At 39.7% G+C, this 27,614-nt stretch overlaps 1 protein-coding gene across 1 annotated transcript in view; it reads left to right on the forward strand.

Moving 5' to 3' along the window:
- Positions 1 to 8,714: 8,714 nt before the first annotated feature.
- The window catches only part of LOC143037919 (innexin inx2-like), an 87,209-nt gene continuing 68,309 nt past the window's right edge, over positions 8,715 to 27,614 (forward strand). The window contains exon 1 of the mRNA XM_076206591.1: positions 8,715 to 8,743. The gene's annotated coding sequence lies outside the window, so the exon portion shown is untranslated. The remainder of the gene's footprint in view (positions 8,744 to 27,614) is intronic.

The raw sequence follows: 27,614 nt of genomic DNA on the forward strand, positions 1-27,614 counted from the left end.
GCAAGGCAAGGCAAGGGATGGGTGCCCATATCAGAATGCTCTGAGCGGTGTGGGTGGCAAGGAGGAGGAGGTGAGGAGGAGGAGGAACAGGCGAAGGGTTGTGAAGAGCACTAGACAAGAGGGAGAGACTGCCGCGTCAGATAGCATGATTCAATGGAGATAATTTTGTCATCTCCTGGGAACAAACCTCCTTGGTTGGGGCTTCTTTGTGTAACATGATGGGGTACACGCAAGGTCTATCATCTCTCTCTCTCTCTCTCTCTCTCTCTCTCCACTTCCGGGCAACCGCAATCACAAACTCTCACGCACGCACGCATGCACAAGCTGGAACTGTGCATGAATTTAAGGCTGGGTACAATAACTTGGAGAATAAAAGACGGGATTCCACAAGCGTTGCTCCTTTTCTGTAAACTACAATTGGGTAATACACGCGTACACATAACACACATACACACTCATGCACGTAAACACACATACACCTGCGGACACATGCATACACACACGTACACAAGCATGCACACATATTTGCTCTATTCTTCAACGAGAAACACAAAGAATATTTTTTTGTAGAAAAAAACTGTAATTTGGTGTGCAAAAAATCTGTGACACAATACTTGACAGTAAACATGTTGAAGTTAATTTAAACATCAAAACCAGCTGAAAGCAAATTTTGATGAGTGGACACAGACTGACGGGACTCCATGAGCATAACTCCAACCTTGTATATTACCATTAGGTAAACAATTAAGTAAAAGCACACATGCACGTACGCATGCACAAGCGCGCGCGCGCGCACACACACACACACACAGAGAAAGGGAGAGATAGAGAGAAAAAAAAGAGAAAGAGATAGAGAAATATATATATATATATATATATATATATATATATATATATATATATATATAGAGAGAGAGAGAGAGAGAGAGAGAGACAGAGAGAGAGGGGGGGAGTTACACAAACACATGCAAATGCTAATAAAGAGAAACCAACACACGAAGTGGCCATTTGGTCCTTTAATGAGCGGCTTGCGGAGCGTAAATGAGAGCATCTTCCTTCCCTCCTCCCTCCACCCGGTCAGACACCCATCCCATCCGTGACGCCACGAGAGCTTACCCTTCCAAGGTCGTTGACCCTTTATTTATTTATCTATTTATTTTTATAAATTTTATCCTTCCCTCTTCCTTGAGTGTACGAAATCCAACAACAAAGATATATTCACCGCATTCTGATTTAATGTGGACCAGTTTTTGATGTTCATTAAAGTTAATTTGGGATCACTTGAAGAATCGTCACCCCAAACTTCGACAGGGTGACAATTCTTCAAGTGTGCTATCCTAGTGTGACAATTATTCATATGGTCTATCCTAGGGTAACAATTCTTCATGTAGGCCATCCTGGGTTTACGATACTTCGGTTGTACAAGTTAATGACAATAAGCATAACCCTCATTCAACCTAACATAGTCTAATTTTTATTCCACTGTTGATATTCGGCGTACTGGGGTGACAATTCTTCACGTGGGATCTCATGGGGTGACGATTCTTCATTTGTGCAAGGAGTTTCTAGTGTATCTGGGACATAATACCTCCTATCTTCGATTGGAAATACAATAAATGGGGATTTTTTTTTGAGACAGAATATCTTGTTACATCTATTTCCATGTCTCATAGATTTAGAAAAAAATCTTCTAATTGGTGTTTTAATTGTGAAAAAAACACGTTTCACTTACCTATTGTACCGACCTAAAAATAAAGGCCCTAAGCTCATGACGTCATCGAATATAGGGGTGACTGACGTCATCACCTACGTCATTAATTTGCTATACTATTACGTCACACCTGCGTCATTATCGCCATGCTCGACCTTGGCGTGTGCTAATGAAGCCCTGATCAGGTTAGTTTGAGGTGCTGGTAGTTAGTGTCTGGTAGTTACGTGCTGGCAGTTGGGTACAGGTAGTTATGGTGTCTGGTAGTTAGGGTGCTTGTGGTTAATGGCAAAAACCCGGACGAGCGACGCCGGTGGGGTTTGGGATATGTTTGTTCCTCTTGCATCTCCTGTTTACCTCTTCCTCCTATTCTATGTTTCCTCTAACTCCTTCCTCCTCCCCACACAAACTCCCAATTTCCTCTGTTCAGTCTTCCCTTTAATTTCTCTGCTTTCTCATTTATAACTACAACCAATTCAACACGCTCGACACTTCAAGCGAAGCACAGAAGTTATATTGTTCACAGTATTTCCCATAGACCGGGCCATATACGATCTCTGAGCTCTCATCCGGGAGGGTAATACTTGTCGATCACGAGTCTAACGCGTGATCCAAGACCGTGGCGAATCTCTATCATTCTCTCACACACACGAACAAGCACCCTAAATAAGATCACTATAGTAAATCACAAAAGAACGAATATTTTACTCTAGGAAATAGAGTTCTACGACCTGTTGTTGTGCGGAGCATGCACTACTTTCTGTGTGTCCTCCCCTCCCTTTCTCACTCTCCCTCCCTCCTCCTCCTCAAGTACGGGAGGGGGGGGGGTTGTAGTGCTATGATGAATAGCGAGCTTACCGCGTTTTCTTTGAGATGCAATTGAGGTCCCTTTTCGAGTACGTTATGGCACGAAAGTATTCGCCTCTTCGTCTCCCGAGTTTTCGCAGCTGTCGACGCGAAGCCAAGGAAAGGGTAGGGAAGACTGGTGAGATTAATGATTCTCACGTTGACTGGTAAAATCACCAAGGAACACCTCAAATCATTCACCACTTTATAGATTCCACATCTGCTACCAGAGAAAGAAAAATATCCTTTTCCTCCCCATACAGGCACTCTTTGTGAATACGCGCTGCCTCCTCCACCCTTCGACTCACCCTCCCGTATGTAAACAAGACCTTCCCAGCGCATAGCAGACGTCTTGAAAGTTTTCTCATCCGCGAAACATCAACGTACCTTTGTGAGCGCTTTCAGTCGTCTCCACGGCTGCTAAGAACGACCAAGGGTAGTTCGGCATCGCCTCTGCCTTTGTCAGTATAACAAAAGTTCCTTTGTTCGACCTTAGATGCTACGCGTATACAAACGCCTTTGCTAAAAGTTTATGTCTGAGGGTTTTCTTGGACGCATTTGATAAATGATAGGGTTTTCTTGGACGCATTTGGTAAATGATATGGTTTTCTTGGACGCATTTGATGAATAATAAGATCTTCGATATACACCCACTTATAGTATACATGCACACATATCTACACACGTTGTGTAAGTACATACATAAATTACACTACACAAGGAGAAAAGAACGACTGTGTGGACTGCAGAAGAATAAGAGAAACGACGGGAAGAGAGGATGAGGAGGGTCAATGGATTCTGATTAAGGAGATAATAACATGTGTGTGAAGCGTACAAATGGAGAAGAGTGAGGAGGAACTCTCAATATTAACAAGGGAGAAGGGAAACCAACGGTTCTTGTGGTTAAACTTAAAGTAAATAAAAATAAAGGAATAAATAAATGAATGGATAGATAGACGAATAAATAAGCAAACAAATAGATAAACAAATAATTTAGTAAATAAAGAGGTAGATTGATTAATGAAATAAGCAAACACATAAATTGACAAATGAAAAAGTACACGGACAGCGGGAGACATATGTGCGTAGTTTCCGTAGTTCCGGAAAAATATATGACAACGAGGTTAAAGGAGGAAATGGAAAACTGCGGAAATGCATAACGACAAGTAAAGGCTACTGAAGGCAAGAAGGAGTGTGCACGAGGGAGGATGAGGTGGTGAGTAGTGTGCGGAAGAGGGCAGTGTCGTCGAGCGCGGCGGCTGGGCTCTCGGAGAGCTGGTACTACGCATTGACTCTACGCTCCGTGGTAGACGATGCGGTCGGAGACCTTTTCTTCACCCCAGTTCGTGGGCTCAGTTCGATGTACTGCAGAACCACGATCTCCAGATCGAGAATCTGCGGCAGGAGACTGGGGTTGAGGAAAATGGATTCGTTGTGCTGGTCTGTATTATGTCCAGGCACGGGAAGGAAGAAGGACGATAAATAGTGCCTCATAAGGTCACTGTGCATCTTTTTTTTTCGTGGTTTCCGGGGCTGGTACCTTTCCGGACTCTAACCTTGCTGGTGGTTCGGTACAGTTCGTACGTGAAAGATGCAGGAGACGGTGTCCATGGTATGTCACTGTAGTGGAGCTACCTGGAGGAAGCTGAGGTCATCTCGGGAGAGTCTGAGGTCACCTGAGGTCATCTCGGGAGAGTCTGAGGTCACCTGAGAGTCTGGCGCGGCATATTGGGGTTCACCCACAGCTTTGCTACCTCCCTCCTCCCTTACTGACGCCCCCACCCACACTCCTCCTAGACCAACTTTCATATCTTACATCCCACACAACCTCTGCCTACAAGATTTGGCGTATTTCAACGACGGGTCATGGACAGACTATGAGGAAAAGGCTCTCTGGAGCGTGACTGATGGTTCTATTCTCTAAACGTACCACAGACGAACTTCAGTCTGGCACTACCCAAGATAAAGTTTGTCTGTCGACAACGATACATGCAATATTGAGCCTGCTGCACCTTCAGGGAATATTTGCAACATTGCATTGGGTTATTAGTCACGATGTTCTCCCAGGCAACATCCTTTTGTACGATGATGCCAAGGAGGGTGTGCATGGAAATGAAGAGGTCTTCGGCCCTGACAAGCTGCGGTCTCACAGATCAAATGTTCGAGTATCAAGTTCGAGCACAACGACCTCGTCACCGCCTCGAACTCAGCCTCGAAGTACTGCTACCTCGGCACCAGACTAGAGGAGGACCTTCACTTCCCTCCTGGCAAGAGAAAACGAACGGAGACTCTTTTGTATACGCCTCATATCTGTTATCTCTGGAGATGATAAGTCCTAATTGCAAGAGGAAAACGGGAAGGTAGTTGTCCGTTCTTCAAAGAGACGCGGCTATTTCCTCTCCTTTGTGGCACATCACAGTCAACACTTATCCGGGGGACTTTGTTTCTTGAAGGCACAATCCTCCTAATCCTCATGGAATTGGTGAAAGGGGTGATCCTGGACGGGACTGGTCTATCTTTTGTCCGGGCTGGAATTTAAGTCCTTAAGTCCACACACACACACACACACACACACACACACACACACACACACACACACACACACACACTCACACGCACACACACACACACACACACACACTCTGGCCTGCCACTACGGAGGTCCGGGTTCGACTCTCGCCCGAGGCTGAAATAATATCAGTATCGCAGCGCTGAGGGTGTTACTCCAACTCTCGTGGCGGGGAGTTTGTGTGTGTGTGTGCAAGGTCATAGCATTACCCATAGATCGGACCTACGAGCTCTGAGCTCTCTTCCAGGAGGGAAATAGCTGTCGATCACGAGTCCAACACGTGATCCAAAGACCAAAGACCAAGTGAACACACACACACACACACACACTCACTCACACGCACACACACATACAAACATTTCCTTCCATTCTCCCTATCTCTCAACATACCGAAAATCCCACCAAGACCCGAATTAGCTTTTCGTTTGCTCATTTATTTTTTTATTTGCTTTGTTTTGTTCCAAATGTCATTCTCTGGCCTCTGATCCATTATATTTACTCAACACAAATACACCATTCTACGTCCCTTATTTCCTTTTCCATGATCCGAGTCAAACACTCGCCCTCACACAGTCTATTAAATCCGTTTTTACTTTCTACTCTTCGTTTCTTTGTCCTGAGTGAGATTACCAACACCTCCACGCGCGCGCACACTTTCTTTGTCCTTCCGAAGGGGTCACGTGCATCAGAATAAAACTGGCTGACGGCAGATAGAATAAGATGATAAATGCTACTCGGTGTGGACAGGGTTAAACCCACCGACCACCCGTCTTTCGTCCGGAAGTTCGTATTTCATATCCTGGACCAGTGGTTTCCAAGAGGTGTGCCGCGGCACCAAAGAGTGTCGTGAGATCAACCGAGTGTGCCGCCAAAATTCATGGCAAAAATAATTTTCGTATTACCGACCCTCTTTGTCACCCCTTTTTGTTCATTAAAGCAGCACCAATGTAAAGATGAGTATTTTCATATTATCCAGGGATAAAATTTTGTTACACTGATGTTGAATCAACAAAATACTGAGAAACTAGAATTTAGATTTTCTAATAAGGGTGCAGGGGACTTCTGAAAGGTTTGGCAAGGGAGCCTGAAGCCAGAAAAGGTTGGGGACCACTATCCTAGACCGTTTCTCAAGCTTCCATAATTCGGCAATTCGTGGCATTTGGACATTTCTTCCTCCTCAAGTTGACTTTCTTCGAATCCGATTGCAGCGAGGTCACCTCACCCCTTGTGACCTGTTCTCACTTTTTTTTTTCAATGTTCACATTCTACTTTTTCTTTTCATGCCACCTAATGTCGCACCCAGTTCCTGTAATAGAGTTTGTGTGTGTGTGTGTGTGTGTGTGTGTGTGTGTGCGCGCGCGAGAATATGAAGATTAACACAGCGTCTTCAAGGTCGATGGATCGAGTCCTTCCAGCCACCAGAAAAAAAAAAAATCTTCACGGAAATTACAATTTTCCAAGAACCTCTTCATGTGTTCTCTTCCCTTTTCACAAAGACTACAAACCTCTGCGATGAGGAAAAGTCTCAATGGAATACAAGACACTTACGATCGAGCACGGCACAATAATCCTTCTTTTTTTTTTGCCATTAGCGTAACTCTGTGTATACAAACGCTGATTAATACTATCGTTTGCTTTGAAAGAGTAATTTTTGTCTCCATGGTGATATCGCTGCATACGACACTCGAGAAGAAATATCAAACGTGAATTTAACGAGCCTGTATATAAAACCCTGGGAACGGACCGTTTCAGAGCTAGTGACCTGAAGTACCGGGGTTCACACTAGAACAATCCAGGAATGTCTGAATGGAAGACAAAGCACCAAGGAAGGAGAGAGAGAAAACGATTTCATTTGTCGTTTCTGTAGTCGTTCTAACATTGCCAGGATTGTTATGGTGTACGTGTATAGCACCGTACATGTGTGGTTATTGTGCGTATGTATATAATTATGTTATACTTATTGTTGTAATATCTGGTTGCGATTCGTGTAGTCTGAGCTTGGTAGCGTGGCTTGGCGTCGAAGGTAGTCTTGGTTCTGCATCCTCAGTGTTGTGCATATGTATATATATATATATATATATATATATGTATATATATATATATATATATATATATATATATATATATATATATATATATATATATAATGACCTTTACGGTGTGACTCGGTAATACCAACTGCTTCCCACCGCTCCCTGAGGGTTTGGGAGATTTCTCCTTGAGGCTGCGTGTATGTGTGTGCGTGTTGGCTTCATTCTCTGACATCACGACGGTCGAGACACGCTGATTGCTGTCCGTCGGTGATCAACGGCCACAGTGCTCCGGTGAGATGGGATGGATTAAATGAAGCCGAGTGTTTTTTTTTTTTTTTTTTTTTTTTTTTTTTTTTGGGGGGGGGGGGTCGTTCTTTGAGACCACATCAGCCAAAACACACACACGGAACCTCACAAGACGTACATGAACACCTGAATCTTGGTGACGCTATTCGTCACTACACTACACTACACTACACCCGAATTATCCTCGCCATACCAGACGACGTTCCTTGTACATTTCATTCTGTCTAATATCAAATCATTCTATTCAGATAAGAAGTAACACAAGGGGATACCGTTTTCTTTATCTGACCCTCGATTGAATAAAACCCTCTAGCGTTAGCCAGAATAAAGTCTGTAGATGACGCCACCGTACATCCACAAGTATAACACTCAGATGAAAAGTGGCAATGAAGGTCTTAACGAGCTCGATAGGCGTCCTTAACGTTTCTGGATGAAGTCCTTTTTGGAGCATGATTTTACTGTACAAGTTGCGTCTCTTTATATATATATATATATATATATATATATATATATATATATATACATATATATATATATATATATATATATATATAAAAGGAAGGAAGAAGATTTCCTTTTCATGTAAGTATAATTGAATACGACAGCATTTTGACAATGATTCAACTTAATATTTCCAATTGTTCTGATCAGAAAAATGGAAAATATTACTAAGTTGAATCATTGTCAAACTGCTGTCATATATATATATATATATATATATATATATATATATATATATATATATATATATATATATATATATATATCCTCGTGATCATTGCATCTTCCGCAAACAGGTTATTGTGTCTTATAGCATCTTTCATCATGTCATTTACGTGGATCAAGAACGTTATGGATTTCAGTACTGAACTTTTTTTTTTTTTTTTGCTTGCTTGCGTGGGGGGAAGGGAGTGCATGCACACACACATACCACATACAAAACTGGATGAAGCATTAGTGTGTGCAAATACTATACAAGAATTTAAGAACAAACTTGATGCTGAAAGATACAAAGACGGGCACAACGCGTGTTAATACATCTGCATCTCGAGGCCCGCGCGGGGGCTGCGTGTATTTGATTGTAAGCTTGTCTCCCGAAGAAACACGTTTCACTGGCGTCGTGGAAGCGACTAATCATAAGTCTGAGCTTCGGGAAGGTCACATGCTTATTCATATGCGCTAACCCTCGGAGATACACAAATGTCACGTCGTCCTCCAAGTTCCCGTCTCAGTCGAGTTCGAACTGTGCATCAAGCGGGAGGTTGTGATTATCGAGAGATGGTTTGTGGCCCGTACCACCCAGTTTTGGTGGTTCGTTTTGTAACCAGGGCTTGCTGTTCCCATGGCAAGACGCCTTCCTTCCCACCTGGCGGTTATCAGCCCTGTCGGGTGCTTGGTTGAGGAATATCCTCGGATAGTCTCAGCCGACACGTTGCTCTTATAGAAGAGGTCTGCTGTGGGCAGTGCGTGTCTACTAGAATCCATTTCTCAGTCAGGAAAATGTTCGTAACTAACATGGAAACCGTGCGTCTGTGTTCATGTTTGGAAATCGTGCGTCAATGGTGATATTTGTGGGAACCGTGCGTCTGTGTTGATGTTTGTGTACTAAAGGTATCTTTGTGTCTTATGAAACGCTATTGCATCTATGTTCTAAGTAACGCGTCGATCTGCGTTCTCTCAATCAATTGGGGATGCTCGGAACAGCATCCATCCAGGATTTGTGTACTAAATGTATCGTTGTGTCTTATGAAGCGCTATTGCATCTATGTTCTAAGTAACGCGTCGATCTGCGTTCTCTCCATCAATGGAGGATGCTCGGAACAACATCCATCCAGGATTTGTGTACTAAATGTATCGTTGTGTCTTATGAAGCGCTATTGCATCTATGTTCTAAGTAGCGCGTCGATCTGCGTTCTCTCCATTAATGGAGGATGCTCGGAACAACATCTATCCAGGATATGGCATTAGTTAGTAATAATCACAGGATACACCTTAACTGTCGATAACGATCAACATAGAGCTGATCTTCTCACAAGTAAATATATATTTTATTTAAACCACAGTTCTGCATAGACTGTCCCGCCATTGCAACCGGCGATGGCACTGTTAGAAATAGGTGATATACAGCACCACAGACCTCGATAATGATAGAAGACAACAACGACAAAGAATGAATGCTCAATTGGAGCTAGACTACAGTGTCTGTGCACCAAAAGCCGCACTTGAAAGACATTTATTTTCTCATACAAGGTTTCCTTCCGGGTGCTTGGACACAGCGCCGAAGATCATTTGGAAGACGCGAGTGTAGTGGTGGTACAATTTGTATTTGAAAACATAAATGCAAAGGTGGGACTCAGTGATTGTGATAGGGAGTTTTTGGAGGCTTTTTTGAGATTCTGAGCCTATAACATCCAGGGTCCATTTGAAACTTGCTAAATCAATACCAACAACCCTACCAACATCTCTGATGTTACTGACACTACTACTTCTATCATTGCTAACGTCAACCGGTATTACGACTACCACTTCCGTTACTACAACTGCTACTTTTGCTCTCACTTTGACTGGTAATCTTCTTGGTAAATCTCATATGTTAACATTAACCTCCTGTAAAATTCACACTTGTTTCATTGTACTAGAAAATGTCAATGCCATGGGAAATAGTTTATCTAAAATCACCCTATTTGAGTTCATATTTATAGTTCCATTGGCAACAGTAACGATTATTGTGGTAATCAATTGTCGTTGTGAAGGGGATAATCCAGTTCGGCTTAATCCTTCCGCTACGTTAAACTTCAAATGGCTTAAGGCTTAAATGGTTCTAGCTGCCACATAAAAAGGCTGCCACTTGACACTTTTATTCAGCTGAATCCAAACCGTCCCCATCAAAGAGAAACTATTTTAAGCCTATCTTGCTTAACACTTTCTCTCCGGTGCGGGTTTCCCTCAGCCAGGATAAATGTGTAAATAGTTATTGATAACGCAAATGTTAAAATACCAAGACGACGAGGAAGAGGAGCAAGAGGAGAGAAATACATTGACGACAGGATTGACGACAGGAATGGTGATGAACAACGACGAAGATGACGGCGGGGAACGAAGATGATGCTGCAGAATGCAAGTACGACGATCACAGCGACTGAAGACCAAGGGTGATGTCATTGAGGTTGTTGATGGCTACATCGAGAGGAACATATGTGATGACGACGGTGACAACGAAATGGTGGTGGTGATGATGATGATGGCGATGATTATGATGATGATGATAATGATTATGATGATGATAAGGAGGAAGAGAATGACATTACTGATAATAACTATACAGGCGATAGTAATGGTGGTGAGATAGAGCATTATACAGTGATCAGTGAATTTTATTATTATTTGGTGTTAATGGGCTATCTGGTTTGCACTGCTGTGATAACTGGGGCTTGTGTCGTGTACATACCTGAAACAGCAGATGTAAGATCTTGGTTGTGAGTTGTCAGGTAAGTAAATTTTGTGACACTTTACCTTTCTAACGTGCGCTGGTGCTTAGTTGTGGGTTCGAATCCCGCACTCCTCTCCGATTCCCAGCGGTGACTGTTACCTGTTCAGTGCCTCCTGGCGTAGACCCATTACTCACTTTTCAGAAGAAATTAAGATTAAATTATTTTCGAATGCATCTGATCTCGCGGGGTACCTATCTAGAACACCCTCACCTCTATCTCTTGGTGCAACCCCACGGGGTTGACACTCGGTCCCCAGACAAGGCCCAAGGTCTCTGTACATTAACTTTGCACTTTCTCCACTTTTCAAGAGGTCTGGCAATAGGTGCCAGATTTCCTCCTATTATTATAAAACGAAAGTCTAAGTTTCTTTTTCTAGATATCTAGGGGTGGGCTGAGATAGTGGGGGTTGGAGGGGCTTAGGATCGTTGCCAGCTGCTATCGGGGCCGAGGAAAAACGATATCTTTTTTTTTTTATCTTATCGTGTTAAACCTCTCCATAGATTCTGTTCGTTCGATAATATATCATCTCTAAACCAATTCCCCCCGAAAATAATAAAGAAAAATGTGGTACATTTTATTCGGATTTCCAACGAGGAATGCGGGATTCGAACTCACGACTAGGAGGGTTCGAGCCTGCACGCCCATTTACGAAAATATCAAACCCATCTGGACATGGCGTCTAACTGCATCTTCGCATAAGGAAGCAAATTAGAGAAACGACAAAGTTCCTTCAGTTGGGAGCTTAACAGCAGGCAACGCTATGGCTGTTTCGCTGACTGAGGTATTCCTTTCAACTGACGAAAATTGCCCTGCACTAGAAACAACAAATAATCAAAATAATATCAATACCATCTCAGGTCTATCAGTGGTATTCTTAAAAAAATCTTTCCTTGTATAAATCTTATATAAATCCTTGGAAGGGAAAGATTTTTTTAACGGAAAGATTTTTTTTAAGAAATACCACCGTAAGATTCTTACGGTAGTATTCTTAAAAGAAATTATTTCCTTATATAAATCTTTCCCTTCCAAGGATTTATATAAGATTTATATAAGTAAGGCATGTCTGCGCTCGGTTCCTTTAATACTTTTACCTTTCCGAATAGTTTCCTCTATTTCATCCATGTTTCTTTCTTTTCTCTAGTCTGCCTTTTGTTGATAAGCTTTAGTTCTTCTATTTCTATTTCGTCTCCCCTGCTTTTAATCTCCATGGTCCTTCTGGAAAGATTTTAAGAATACCACCGTATGCGTTTTCATATCAAGCCAGGAACTGGGTGGGCTACCCAACAGGAAGTGAAACTCGGATTATTTATGTATATACATTGGGTAATAAAAGATGTAGGAAACATTACGAAATGATATCATAATCATAACCGACATGAGATCTGTACGAGGAGTAAGAATCCAAGTGACTCATACATGACCACCGAATGTCTTCCTTCTGATAATACGACTGACGACAGTCGTTTTCTTATGGAGAATAAGATGCGGTCTGTATTCTATTCAAACTTTCAGCTATAGCGAGAGCAAATACAATACTGAAAGAATTTTGTGTACTGAAGCTGTTTGTGTATATTATATATATATATATATAATATATATATATATAATATATATATATATATGCATATATATGAAGTAGGTGAGAAGAGGATAGACTGTCTCAACAATATATGTATATATATATATATATATATATATATATATATATACCACGCTTCACCAATATATATATATATATATATATATATATATTTCTGTTAAATGCTAATGCACATGTAGTGTCAGTTATGTTAAAAGAACATTTCTCTAACTTTCTGTATTCTCTGTCTCTCTCTTTTTTTTTTTTTTTTTTGTTACGAACTCTGGTGTGAAAAAAGGCATCAGAATGCTGATCCACTTATATCGACAGCTGTTTCATCCATTACATATAATCATCCTTAGGGTAATACATATTATAATGACAATTACATGGGTATATAAGGCTGAATTAGATGTGGAGGGCAGAGGTAACTCTCACACAATATTCCCAATGGGTTTATGCCCCGTGGTAAAGGTCTGCGTTATCTCCCACAGGGAAGGAGTTAATCCATAGACATCTGGACGTTTAATGTAAGCTTTTGCAGAGCAATGCTCACTGCCTCAGCATTTTCCAAACATCCGTGATTGTTGTCAAAATGGATTATGTCTTTGTCCTTAATGAGATCTTGTAAGAGCGGTTTCTTGTCAAATACATCGATAAAGTGTTGGTGGATGGCTCCTTGTTCCGATGAGCTTGCAGTCGCATCTGACATAGCTTATATCGAGAGGCTTGCATACCTCTTCTTTTCTTTTAAGAATGATGGAGGTTACCAGATTGGGGAGGATTGTATTGTTGGTTAAATAAATGTTCAACACGCCGACACTAATTTTATATACATAATTAGAGCATGGTACAGAGCGTTTGTCTTCCACCAAAGCAGGAACAATACTGTTTACCCAGCGTGGGCATGCTCAAAACGCGCGGGAATTATAATTTCATTAGCGCAAACCCGCTAGGAGGTACATACATACATTGTTAAATAAATATATAATACTAGCCAAATTACCCGCGCGTTGCTGCGAGTTCTTGAATAATCCCTAACCTAACCATACCCCACCTAACTTTAACCCTTAACCCTAACAAAAATATTTTTTAAATGAAATATAGCTTTAAACACTCTCCATCCCAGGTGTGCGCCTCCCCTCCCGAAGGTTGGGAAACCCTAGTTTGAAAATACATTCATACACGCTGCGAGTTCTTGAATAATCCCTAACCTAACCATACCCCACCTAACTTTAACCCTTAACCCTAACAAAAATATTTTTTAAATGAAATATAGCTTTAAACACTCTCCATCCCAGGTGTGCGCCTCCCCTCCCGAAGGTTGGGAAACCCTAGTTTGATAATACATTCATACACAAACACAAATATCATATGTACACATTCTTTTGCGTGCGTGTGATGTGCATGTGTGTGTGTGTGTGTGTGTGTGTGTGTTGACAATAAATGCCTACAGCTAAAAGGTGAAGAAAAGTTTCTAGTTTATTTATCTTCAGAATATATATGGTTATGGGCGTTTATCTGCAAAAACGTAGGAGTTTGTGAATAATCTATTTCCGCCCGCAATAAAATTAAATGAAAATAACTAATATTTCAACATTTGGTAAAATTATACAATCATTTTACATTAACATGCTTTCTTCTTACAAAAGCTATCATGGTTTGTGGCAACATTAATTTCACAAATATAAATAATATTTATGGACACATACAATGGTTTGTTTAATCATATTAATTCATAAGTCACAAAAAACATTACGTGACTTAAGGGTATACTACAGTAGTGGCGTGTTCCCACACCATAAACCTCCTAATTTTAACCCTTAACCCTAACCAATTTTTTTTTTTATGAAATATAGTTATCCAAGTACCTGGAGTGATAGGGTATCAGAATATATATGGTTATGGGGGTCTATCTCTAAAACCCTAGGAGGAGTTCGTGTACAAACAAACAGACAGAGGATACTACTTTATCATAATAAATTACTACAATACACATTCCCACTACAGGATAAAGACTCTCAGTAAAACCCTCTCATAGGGCTCCTTAGGCATTACATCATTGGGGATGATTTATGTAAAACTAGAACTTATAAGGCAGATGTTAACGAACAATGGATTTCCTGGTAATATCACAGAGGACATAATAAGGAAGAATTTGGAAGAATTCCACATCCGAGCCCCGACTACTGTAGATAACACGGAGAAAACACCAACTATATACAATAAAATAGATTATGGTAAGTCTTGCATTGAGTGGTTAATGTCGAGGATTCACAATAACGTAGGCCCAGGATCGAGCCCCGCTCGGAGACTGAAAATTTCACTAATATTGCAAGTCTTGAGCAATTTTTTTTTTCGTGTTTGTGTGTGTTTGTGTGTGTTTGTGTGTGTGTGTGTGTGTGTGTGTGTGTGTGGATGTGCGTGTGTGTATATGTGTGTATTTACCTAGAATCTTACGGGAAGGGGAGCAACGTTCGTGGTGTCCCGTCTCTGTACCTCGCCATGTCTAATTTGCTTTTAAATTCGTGTATTGTTTTTGCACACACTATTGTTTCGCCTGTGTGTGTGTGTGTGTGTGTGTGTGTGTGAGTAAGCGTGTGTGTAAAGTGTGTATTAGCAATTGATTGGTCTACATACAAGCTCTGAGCTCTCATCCGGACGGGTAACGACTGTCAATCATAAGTCCAGCACGTGATTCATGACCATGGTGAAACACACACAAACTAGATGTTGCGAGATACAAAGACGGGTCTCCACGAGCATAGCTCCCCTTCCCGTATAATACAACTAAGTAAATACAACTAGGCAAATACACACACACACACACACACACACAATAGGATACAATAAAATGGAATTGATAGCATAGAAAAACACACAAAGAAAATACACAAAGATTTGTGAAGAGGAAAAATCAAGATTAAGAGATAATTGAACAATAAAAGAAGAGCAAAAAAATGAGTGAAACTGAATATTAAAATCAATGAAACACTTGTGATAGTATTAGATAAAATTATCATTATAGTCTCAAGATGGATAAATGATTGTATCTCATCAACAACGAAAATAAAAAAACGATAATAAAAGATAGTATCAATGATAATGGACAATGAATCATCATTTGCACGCTTTTTACAGGAAGATTGAGATAAGACACGAATAAAGTCAAAAGAGTAAAATAACATCAGTGATACATTGGAGAATATTGGGTATAGTTGGCAGTAAAATTTCAATACTAAAATATAATGAAGCAATTACGGAAACGAAGAATGAAAAAAGAAACTAGGTAATTTGGTAACGGGAAATTTGTGACCTGCTAAAACGTATGAAAAAGTACGATAGAGCTATTAATTGTTGACGAATATAAGCACGATACGAAGAGATGAAAAAAGAAACAATATTAATTATTTTACATGCCATCTGAATGCAAATAAGCCATCAAATATATTCCAGTGCGTAATATTTCTGTCATTAATTCCCTTTTACACTCCACAAGGAAATGTAATGTAGCACTTTCATTTTCTAATCCTATCGTCTTTGTTTTATTTCCTTTTGCTTCTCTGCATTTATTCTCGTTATGGACCGAGATGTCTTCTGTCTGCATATTTTATCGTTGTCATACTTCAACGTAATGTTAAATTATATTCTTAATCTCTTTTTTTATTAACTTGCAGGATTAAGACATAAAATTTTGCAAAACGATAACAAATAAACCAATACATAAAACTGAACTAGTATTTCTTTGGTAGATATTTTGGAGAAAGCTATGTATCGATAAATATTTCACGAAAATTGTATACTCGTAAGTGAAATTATTGCGATATAAATTGCACACTAAAACAAACAAGTTCACAGATACGTGCGACATGACGTCACAACGTCTGAACGCGTGAAAGCATCGACAACACTGACTTTCTCCTTTCCAAATGCCCGAAGCAACGACAGTAACTAAATCTCGTTAAATTTACTTCCTTGTTGACACCACGCTAGATCGACTCGTCATGTCACATGTACGTGTTAATCTTCTTTAATCCTTTACTCTCGCTTTTGTCCTGCTTCCAGGAATTTCAATGCGGGGTTAAGTAAAGAAGTGTCGCTTTGTCATGATGGTCTAACGGTCATATTTCAAATATGAATTTCTCTCTCGACAGTTACACAAATACAGCTCGTGATGCATGCACACACTCACACACGCGCGCGCGTGCGCACGCACGACTATTCTCCCCTTAGTCTTCTTGCTGTTCTTGTGGTTTGTGGCATATCACAAAATAAAATAAAAACGTGTGGTTTGGACGGATTTCAACCCCTTGACTCATCAGCACGCATATAATATCAGACTGTAAATGAGAGAGAGAGAGAGAGAGAGAGAGAGAGAGAGAGAGAGAGAGAGAGAGAGAGAGAGAGAGAGAGAGAGAGAGAGAGAGAGAGAGAGAGAAGAGGGCATTATTTGAGGCAGTCTTATTAAGAGTGCACTTGTCGTACATCTATTCATTTATTATATATTAATCTATTTACCCATTTACTAACATATTTACTTGTTTATTTTCTTTTTCTTGACAAATAGGTTTTCTTTTGTTGTACTTTCTGTCCACATTTTTTCAAATATTAATTCTACCCACAAAACTTTGCAAGAAGTACGGAACAGAGTAGAGGTAGCTTTATGTATGTAGTGCTGTTGGCAAACTTTGTACTTTTTCTAAGTATCTTTTGTCTTATACTCTACTTCAAAATAGATATTTTGCTAAGGAAGAATGTATGTTGTCTTGATGAGAATGTCATGTTTGAATTTGTGTATTTTATTAGTGAAATGAATATTAGAATATTGTGTATTTTTATCCCAATGCTAAAATGACGTACTAATATCAGTCTGATGCGGTCTGCGTGTGATAGTTCGTATAAACGTCGTTTGATTTATGTTCATTATCTGTTCAAATTTGTGAACTGAATTTCGCAGGCTTTATAAACGTCTGGTATATACTGAGTGATAATTGTTCTTATTCTGGTTAGTGTTTAAATATTTTTATTCGGATTTGTACCCCCTCAAACCAAAACCCAAAGGTGTTAAAAAACGTCTTGCGCAAGGTGATTTTAATCATGTATTTGGCATCCAACACCAACATCACCATCACTACCACCATCATCACCACGACCACTTACATCACCACTACGCTCAGACTGGGTCTGACATCTTGTTCTTAAATATCACTTATGTAGTTGTAAAATCGAGGAAAAATAATTCTACGCTTAGCAGACAGTCCCAAGTGTGGATGCCCTTGGTTGAATCTTTCTGGTGAAGGGGACCCTAATAAATAAATAAATAAAAAAACGAATAAATAAATAAATAATGCTCCTTCTATCTTGTACCTTGGGAGTACTTTCATTATACAACAGACACAAACAACCATTCCTTACTGTCCCTCAGCCTCAAGATACCTCCCTCCCCCAAACACCTACGGGCAAATTCTCATCTCTACCTACAGATCAAAGCGCAGATAGACACTCTGGAAGGTTCTGTGAGCACAGGACGACACAGACTTGAGAATCCGTTTTCATGTTCCAGTAATGCACCACGTCGAGCGGCTCGCCGCAACTGACAGTTTTGACCTTCCAGAGGTTTTTCACTTCCCACTGTGTTGGGTCGGGATGATTTTTTTTATGACAGGAGGCAGAATTCTATTAAAAAAAATTGACATCGTAATGTCAGCTTGTCTGTCATACTAATGTATGTTATGTAAGACTAAATACACTCATATCTGATTAATAATATAATATATGCAAAAATATATCTAGTCCTGAGTATTTGGTTTATATAACATATGCTTCTTGACTATGATTTTTGTCAAAGACAATGCACTAGTGTATCAGCAACATTTATATTTACATATCTATGACAAGACGTGGGCTAGGTTCGGCTGTTCGCAATGGTACAGTTACGAGCTGAAGTTCAGACCCACTCAGATTTTGTCATGGTGCAAAATTCAAATTCTTGGCTTGACAACTTTTCTTTATCTATTTGAGAAAATTGAGTTACTGTAAGCTAAAAACCACATAGTAGAATATATCACGTATTCGACAAAAATTATATATATATATATATATATATATATATATATATATATATATGTATATGTATATATATACATATATATATATATATATATATGTGTGTGTGTGTGTGTGTGTGTGTGTGTGTGTGTGTGTGTGTGTGTGTGTGTGTGTGTGTGTGGTTACGACAAATGGACCAACAACCTCTGCCACTGGGAATGGAACCGTTGGTTGCACGTCTGCTTATCACAGAGCAAGGACGCCCTTGATTTGCGGTAAACAACGGTAACGTCCTTGCTTTGTGGTCAGCAGTCGCACATCCACAGGTTCGGATATATACATATATATATATATATATATATATATATATATATATATATATATATATATATACGTGTATGTATGTATATACATGTGTGTGTGTGTGAATGTGCAGTCAGTTGTCCTGCAACGCATCTGATCCAGTTTTCCTAGTACACCTTTTCCAGTAATTACTAGCATACATATTACAAAAAAAATGGATCACACAAAGAATCGTCACCCTAGAGACTTCGACAGGGTGACAATTCTTCATGTAGGCCAAGATCTAAGATTATAAGGTCTAACCACTTCCGACCGAATTTCGAGGGAGTTGGCGCAGCGGGCCCGTGAACGTCACCTGGCTGTTCAAAGTGGGGTTCACGGGTCCTATAGCTGTCAGTTGAAGCTGGTCCGTCGTTCGAATAGGTTGTTGCCTTCGCTCGCACCGCTCCACGCAATTAGTTATATTCTGACAAATATTATATAAAATATATATATAAAATATTATAGTTCCTGTCTATATATATATGAATATATAATATATATGATATATAATATATAAAATATTATAGTTCCTGTCTTCCTTGGCGTTTCACAGTTTTCTTCAGTGTTTCACAAAGAGAAAATGGACCCAGCCTAATGACGTCAGAAGCTGCGCAGAAGAATTCAAACGGTCTGACCTGTATATTTAGACCTTGATGTAGGCCATCTTGGGTTTACGGTTCTTCGCTTGTATAAGTTGATGACAATAAGCATGACCCCCATTCAACCTAACCCAACCTAACTAACCTAATCTAACATAACGTAGCCTAGCCTAACCTAGCCTAATCTTTACTCCACTGTTGATATTCGGCGTACTGGGGTGACAATTCTTCAGGTGGGATCTCATGGGGTGACGATTCTTCATGTAGGCGTTCTGGGGTGACAATTTTTCATGCGGCCCCATATATATATATATATATATATATATATATATATATATATATATATATATATATATATATATATATATATATATATATATATATATATATATATATATATATATATATATATATATATATATATATATATACTAACTCCATACTGGAGTCCAACAGCACCATATATTTTGGGTTCATTTTCAGACGTAGATTTCACTAAGGTTTGGACCAAACGTATTTAAGTATGCGGTCTTCATATATCTCTTAATAAAGTTTGACATTGTTATGATAATTTGGAGCAATCACAAGAATACGATGTGCAAAGAAACTCCTTAACGATGTATGCAAATTATATATGGATTAAATGTCTAAATAGACGTGAAGAATAACAGCTTTTTATATCTACTCCTTTTCAGCAGATTAACGTTATTTTGGAAATATTTTGTCCTTAAACCTTTTTAATAAACTGAGTCAGATGCATTTCTAATTATGGGTTTAAATTATACTGAGATGTTGGCAGGAACGAAAAAAAAAATGAGTGAAACTTCACTGCCTCTGTGTTCATTGCGTTAATGCAAAACCTAATTGGAAGTCTAACGCTTCTTCTTACTGTCCGGATGTAGACATTAAGGCCTTGTAAAAAGCCGTTTACAAAAAAGTATTTGGTATTTTTGCAAACACAATGTGTGGTCTTTAAAACGGTAAGAGATATTTTCTTGATTCTGGATCTCTACCATTCCCTTCTGAGAGTGTTAAAAAAAAATGCAATTTTGAAATCTGGGACCAGTTAACGGAAATATTTGATAAGTCGGTACACACTGGCTTTGTGCATATTTCTTGGGTGATAGTAAATGTTGTTCCTGTTTCCAAAAAGGGTGACAAATCGTCTAAGCACAACTACAGGGCAATCAGTTTGACGTCACTTATAGGTAAAATGGCTGAATCAATAATAGCCAATAGAATTAGAGATTACGTCGAGACATAATTTGATTCGTGACTACCAGCATATGTAGGTTAACCAAGGGTAAATCATAAGTAACTAATCTTCAATCTTTTTACACTAATGTCTACAAGGCGTCATATAACAGTGATAGTTACGATATTTGTGTATACATTGTGACGAATGTGGATAGGAGGTAAAGGGAACACGGACTGAGGAAAATACTTTTATTCCTGACTAGTTTCGCCTGAGTGGCTTCTTCAGGGAGGCTTCTTCCTCTGAAGAAGTCACTCAGGCGAAACTAGTCAGGAATAAAAGTATTTCCCTCAGCCCGTGTTCCCTTTGCCTCCTATCCACATTAGTTACGATATTATTTACCTTGACTTTAGCAAAACGTTCGACAAGGTGCCTCACCAGAGACTACTAAATAAAGTCAAAGCCCATGGAAGAAAAGTGTTTGAATGAATTAGAGCATGGATCAATGACGGAAAACAGCGGGTCACCGTAAACGGTGTCAAATCCAAATGGGGAAGTGTTTATAGTGGAGTTCCCCAGGGTTCGGTTTTGGGTCCCTTATTGTTCATTATGTATATAAACGATTTGGACAATGGGATTAGAGGTGATGTTAGTAAGTTTGCGGACGATACTGAAATAGGACGCCAAATTAGGTCAAGAGAAGACGTCAAGATACTGCAGGAAGATCTTAAGAAATTGTTTACATGGTCGGTGATATGACAAATGGACTTCAATATCTCAAAGTGCAGTGTTAAACGTAGGTTTACATACCCCAGAAAGCAGGTATACCTCAGAGAAAACTGAATGCGAGAGAATATTGGGAATTCTAGTGAGTCTTGACCTTAAATCTAGGAAACAGTGCATTAGCGCCAGATATAGAGCTAAAAGAGCATTAGGTTTCATTGCTAGGACGGTTACGAATAAAAGTGCAGAGGTAATATTCAAATTCTATCTGACGTTAGTTAGACTCATCTTTGACTATGCCGTACATTTTTGGTCTCCGTCTATAACAGAATGAATATTAATTCACTAAAATCAGTACAGAGAAGAATGACCAAGATGGGCGCAGAAATTTACCTTACGAGGACAGGCTAAGGCACCTTAAATTAACTCTGGAAAGAGGCAGAGTGTGGCGTGATCTAATAGAGGCGTTCAAGTGGATCAATGGCTTTAACAAGGGGAGTGTAGACAAGGTCATGATATTAAGACAACAGGGCAGGACTCGCAGTTAATGGATTTGAATTGGAAAATTTTAGATTTCAGAAGGAAATGGGCAAGAATTGGTTTACCAATAGAGTGATCAACGATTGTAATAGACTTAGTAGTCATGTAGTGAGCGCTGAAACTATCGGTTGCTTTAAGAAAATGTTAGAGAACTTTATGGATGGGGATGATAGGTGGTAATGGACAAATTGGACATGGAACCGCCTAGTGTAGGCCTTATGGTCTCTTGCAGTCTCATTCATTCTTATGTTCCACTCAACCAACCACTTCAAATGTGCCATGAATATAAATAAAGTGGATAACGTCTTGAATTCATGAGCAGGTTGTTGTGAATTTGAGTCCCGGGACCCGCTGTGGGCTCGCTACGTTGGTTTCCGACAGCCCTGGCCAGGCGGGGAAGCGACCCAACGTTGGCAATAAAAAAAAAAAAAAAAAAAAAAAAAAAAAAAAAAAAAAAAAAAAAAAAAAAAAAAAAAAAAAAAAAAAACGGCTTGCCACAATTGACAGGGCTATACCCTACCACGGGTTTCTCACTTACTATTGCTGTGGGATTGGAATAGTAACTATGTAAATATCTAACATTATCTGCCTTCTTTCGTGAACAAAATAAGAAAGTCTGATTACTTAGTGATAATAGGAAGATAATATGGTTGCGATATAATGCTTCCTCGGAATGTCCTACGTGACTTAATCGCTTGCCGATTAACATGAAATGTGCAGATTTCAGCTGAGGAGGACTACAGGTAGTAGTCGAAATATACGGATCTCCTGTAATTCTGATATTTCTCTGATAGTGGGTTTAAAGTGTACTTTTATAAATGTGTTATAACAATACAGTTTCCTAAATGTGTAGCTCTTTCAACATTTGCAACAACTAAAATCTATCCAGAAAGAAACTATAAAAATATATCTTGGTGTATTTAATAACAAATTAACTGCTAACCCGACAATAGAAGCAAAACTGTCTTCCATCCGTGTAATATTTTAGAATGGTAATACCACATTTACAAACAGGGCGTTTATGTAATAGAATCATATAAGGAACTGCTAAAGACGAAATTACACCAACTTGCACTTCCACAACAGTTCAACAAGAATCTTGGGTACTCAGGATAGTTGATTTAGCAAATCTATAAAAACCCCACATGGAGAAACGTCGTGGCTCCAACGAACAGCGCAAATAAGCAAAAATGAATAATCACGAGCTCTTTTAAAGGACTCTTCCTTTACGAGCTCCGGCCGGCTCAGTGGCGCCGTTCTTACTTCCTGTGGTCAAATGGCTGCTTTTGGAGTAAGACCTTAAGGGTCCCATACACTATCAGGCGGCCTGTACGGCCAGTTTGAGCGTGTATGGGCACATGAGGTGGCCTCACGATCCTGTAGATGACTGGTTAGCTCCGTCCAGCCAACGTCCGGTTCAGGCCTATCGAAGCGTGTATGAGCACATAAGGCGGCCTTTCAGGCCACATTTCCCGGTACAACACTTGGCAGCGTAGCGTAAACATGTCTTTAGCACTGAGCACCAGCTAAACCACTGAAGAAGAGCAGCGATTTTGGAGAGAATTTATTGAGATATACAGGGAAAATTCGTGCCTTTGGAAAATTAAACCTATAGGGCAGCGTTTCTCAACCTTTTTACCCTTGCGTAACCTTTAAGATAAATTGCATGTGTCAAGGAACCCCTGCGAAAAAAAAAATGTATATATATATGTGTATATCTATATATATATATATATATATATATATATATATATATATATATATATACACCATATATTTTTTATACCATAATAGGTCAGATAGGATGATACATTACATTATTACAATAACCAAGAATATGTCGTGCGTGTTTAATTTTATTATGTATATGAAATTAAATAAAAAATCAAATGTGCATTAGCTTATCTCGCTTGTTCTCGCGGAACCCTTAGGGACCTTTTGCGGAACCATGTAGTGAGCGCTGAAACTATCAGTTGTTTTAAGAAACGGTTAGGCAACACGGATGGGGATGACAGGTGGTAATGGACAAGGAACTGCCTAGTGTAGGCCTTATGATCTCTTACAGTCTCCTTCATTCTTATATTCTTATGTGCAGCCAGCCGAGATTTAATGACAAAGACAATGAACAACATGAGGAGTTGTGAAACAGTAGGAATAGGCTACCATGTTCCAGCCTGACCGATCCAATACGGTACAGAACGATCACCTCATATGGGATTGATATAAACACGAATTTAAATGAATCACAATGGCAAAAGCCGACAAGACTGTGAGAATAAACACCTTGTGAGATCGAAACCTTTATTGGTACTACGTTTCGCTTTTTCATGTCTGTACTTGAAAAAGCTGTAACAAGCGAAACGTAGTACCAATAAAGGTTTCGATCTCACAAGGTGTTTATTCTCACACGAATTTAAATCGTGGAATGCAACATCGGGTATGTGTAGTAGCAATACACCTCAATAAGAATAATCAATAACGATGGAATGAAAGGACACATACCCACCGATCAAGATATTAATCTGGCGATAGCCGAAATAGAAATAGAAGTTCTCTGGAATGGAAGAAGGTCGTTGAGAAGACGATTTGAACATTGTCAACAAATACATCACACACAAACATCCGCACTCACACACAGAAATAGACAAATCTACACAAGGGAGAATCTCATCCAGGGCATTTTCAGTTCACTATGAAAAAAGTATAGTGATTCACGTGAAGATAAAATTTGGGACATTGTAGGTCTGACTCAGTCCTCTACAACCAGAATAAACAAGGCTTAAGTGACTTGTAGGTCAATGCAACAGATGCAGTCACAATTAGGTCAACATTTTCCGTATCCATGGGGGAGGATATGATCTTTGCTCCGCCGTGTATCGCTAGAACTGATATATGCCTTCGGGCAGGACTGAATAGTGTGTGGGTGACACCAAGCGGCCTGTCCGGCCGCCTGAAAGTGTATGGGGCCCTTAATATGTTCGTGTGCATCCTCTCGGGATTGCCTCATGTCTTAAACGGACAACACATACACACACATATACGTACACATACACACACATGCACGCGCGTACACATACACACACGCGCACATAAACATACACGCGCGCCCGCGTACACATACACGCGAACGCGCGTACACACACACATCGTTTCGATGGTGTGGTACCGTGTTCGACCGCCAGTTCAGCGATCCGAGTTCGAGTGTTATAGAATTCAACATCGCTGTACTGCAAGCCGGCACTCCGACTATGTTGGGCAAGTTGTGTGCGTGTATGTATATGATCACAACATTATCCATTGATCTGTGGATATGGAGCTCTCATCCAGGAGAGTAAAACACTCGATCAAGAGTCTATCACGTGATCCACATCAAACAGAATCCTGAACACACACGCACAGCTCAAGGGACTACGTAATGGCTGAATAATATCGCCTGACGACAGGTGGAATAAAAGGAAAAAATCATCCGGTGGGAAAGGTGTTGGTATGGATAGGATCTGATGGTACCTCTGTCGTCGTCACTCGAGGAAAAGGTTCGAATACCAAACATTAACTGCGAGAGCTCTCCGTGCCAGAAGGCTGTGTCATGGGTCCCAATTTGTTTCAATGTACTTATGAGTATACTTGAGCTCGTTGAGGATCTGGTGCCAGTTCACACGGCCACTGGCGTCAACTGCTGTGTACAGCAGGCGACACTAGTACCGGTTTAGTAAGATAACGTGGTGAGTTTGCAATCAGGGTTAATGGATGTTGGATCGAGAGTCTTGTTGAGAAATGGTGAAAATACACTATGCTTGGATTTTTTTTTTTTTTTTACTTCGTAAGCACAATCCTTCAGTGTTATTCTTTCAACGTCATTGCAAGTATTTATTATCATTTTTTATCATTATTTTGTGGGAACATTACATCGAAAATACGTGCACAAAACCGACAAGGCTCACTAGTCTTCTTACATTTGTTAGTACATTTGAACTTTGGGAGGAATATTTTCTTCACTGGCGTTGATTATGGACCAAAAGGTCTCCTGTCGGCCTGCTCCGCCTTTGTAATCCTTTGATAAACATCTGGTTTACAGTTTCCAGTTTCTCTTATCTTGATATAGACACTCCACCAAAATGTTTATTTTAGCGTCTAAAGTAATATTTGCTCTAATAAATCTTCGCTAAGTTAGTCTTTCTTACTGTTACTTAATCTATTACTTCCAAGCATTATTACATTAGCTAAATACATACTGATTACTTTTACCTCGCGAGCCGCGATAGATAGATAAATAAGGAAATAAACAAATAGACACATAGACGAATTGATGAATTAATAAACAAACAAATAAATGAATGATAAGTAAATAAATAAAACGCGCTCATTGCCAGTAAGCCCTTTTATACACAACTATCCTTTTGTTTTCCCACAGACGAGATCAATAGATAAATAAGGAAATAAACAAATGGATGAATAAACGAATTGATAAATTAATAAACAAACAAATAAATGAATAATAGATAAACGAATAAAATGCGCTCATTGCCAGTAACCTCTTTTATACAAAATTATCCTTTTGTTTTCCCACAGACGCCCCTCCCTCCATCACAAACACAAGTCCCGTGAAAGTGGGTGGTCAGGCCCCGTTGTTAAGCCTAATCCTACATCATTAAGAACCGATAGGGCGTGGACGTCTCTCCAGTAAGGAAGACTGTTGAATTGAAATTCCGGAATATGAAAGAAAAGTCCATCTGTGACAATTAATAATCGCTATATTGAAATGTTATTGCTCAGCTTCATGAAGAGGTAATAAAAGTCCCCATGATAAAGGTCATCTGTTTAAAGGCCTGGTACATGGGGAACTTTGTCTAGTTACTGATTTCGCTGACCTGTCAGTACAGTACGTCTCGTGCTTAAAAAAAAAATGTATTCGAATATTGTGATGATTATCTGCAATACTAATATTAATTATCAGTACTTCTATCTGGTACCCCTGAATTCTCCGTGTTTTCACTGTTAATAAAAAAAATCTTTAGAAATTTCTTTTTAGAATATCTAGTTGCAACCTGTCACGGCCAAATACTAATAAAAAAATCTCAACATTGTCGATAAAAATTTGCTGACCCATAACGCTGTAAACATTATTTAAATAAGATAAGATAGGTGTGTATATAGTTAATACTCTACGGACATGAATGAATCTTTGAGGTTTGTAGAGGCAGTCGTCTGTCAAACCAAAGAGGCGTAGTAACGAATAGAAACGAGGGCGTACAAAAAAAAAAAAAAAAAAAGGTACAGTGATACCAGGACATTAGTATCGTAAGCTTTGTAAAGCCTCATCCTCATATCCTCATACACACTGACCCTCCTTGAAAATATTCTATACAGCCGAATAATGTTGTCTGTGATAATCCATAAATAAATTATTAATCTGATCGATTGAGTGAAAGAAGTGAAAGTAATGAGTGGTTCAACACGTTGTAGGGTTTTCGAAACTTCGCCCTCCGTACCGGGGGTGGGGGTGGGGTGGGGGGGGGTACTCTCCCTCTTGCGTATGAGGTTAGGAAGGTCATCCACCCCGGTTAACGGTCCCCAACAACTGCCCACTTCAGACCTGAGGTGACCTCAGATGACCTGAGATGACCTCCGGGTA

This window comes from Oratosquilla oratoria, chromosome 23 (genome assembly GCF_046742065.1).
Source record: "Oratosquilla oratoria isolate Oo_2021 chromosome 23, ASM4674206v1, whole genome shotgun sequence".
In the NCBI taxonomy this organism is placed as follows: domain Eukaryota; kingdom Metazoa; phylum Arthropoda; class Malacostraca; order Stomatopoda; family Squillidae; genus Oratosquilla; species Oratosquilla oratoria.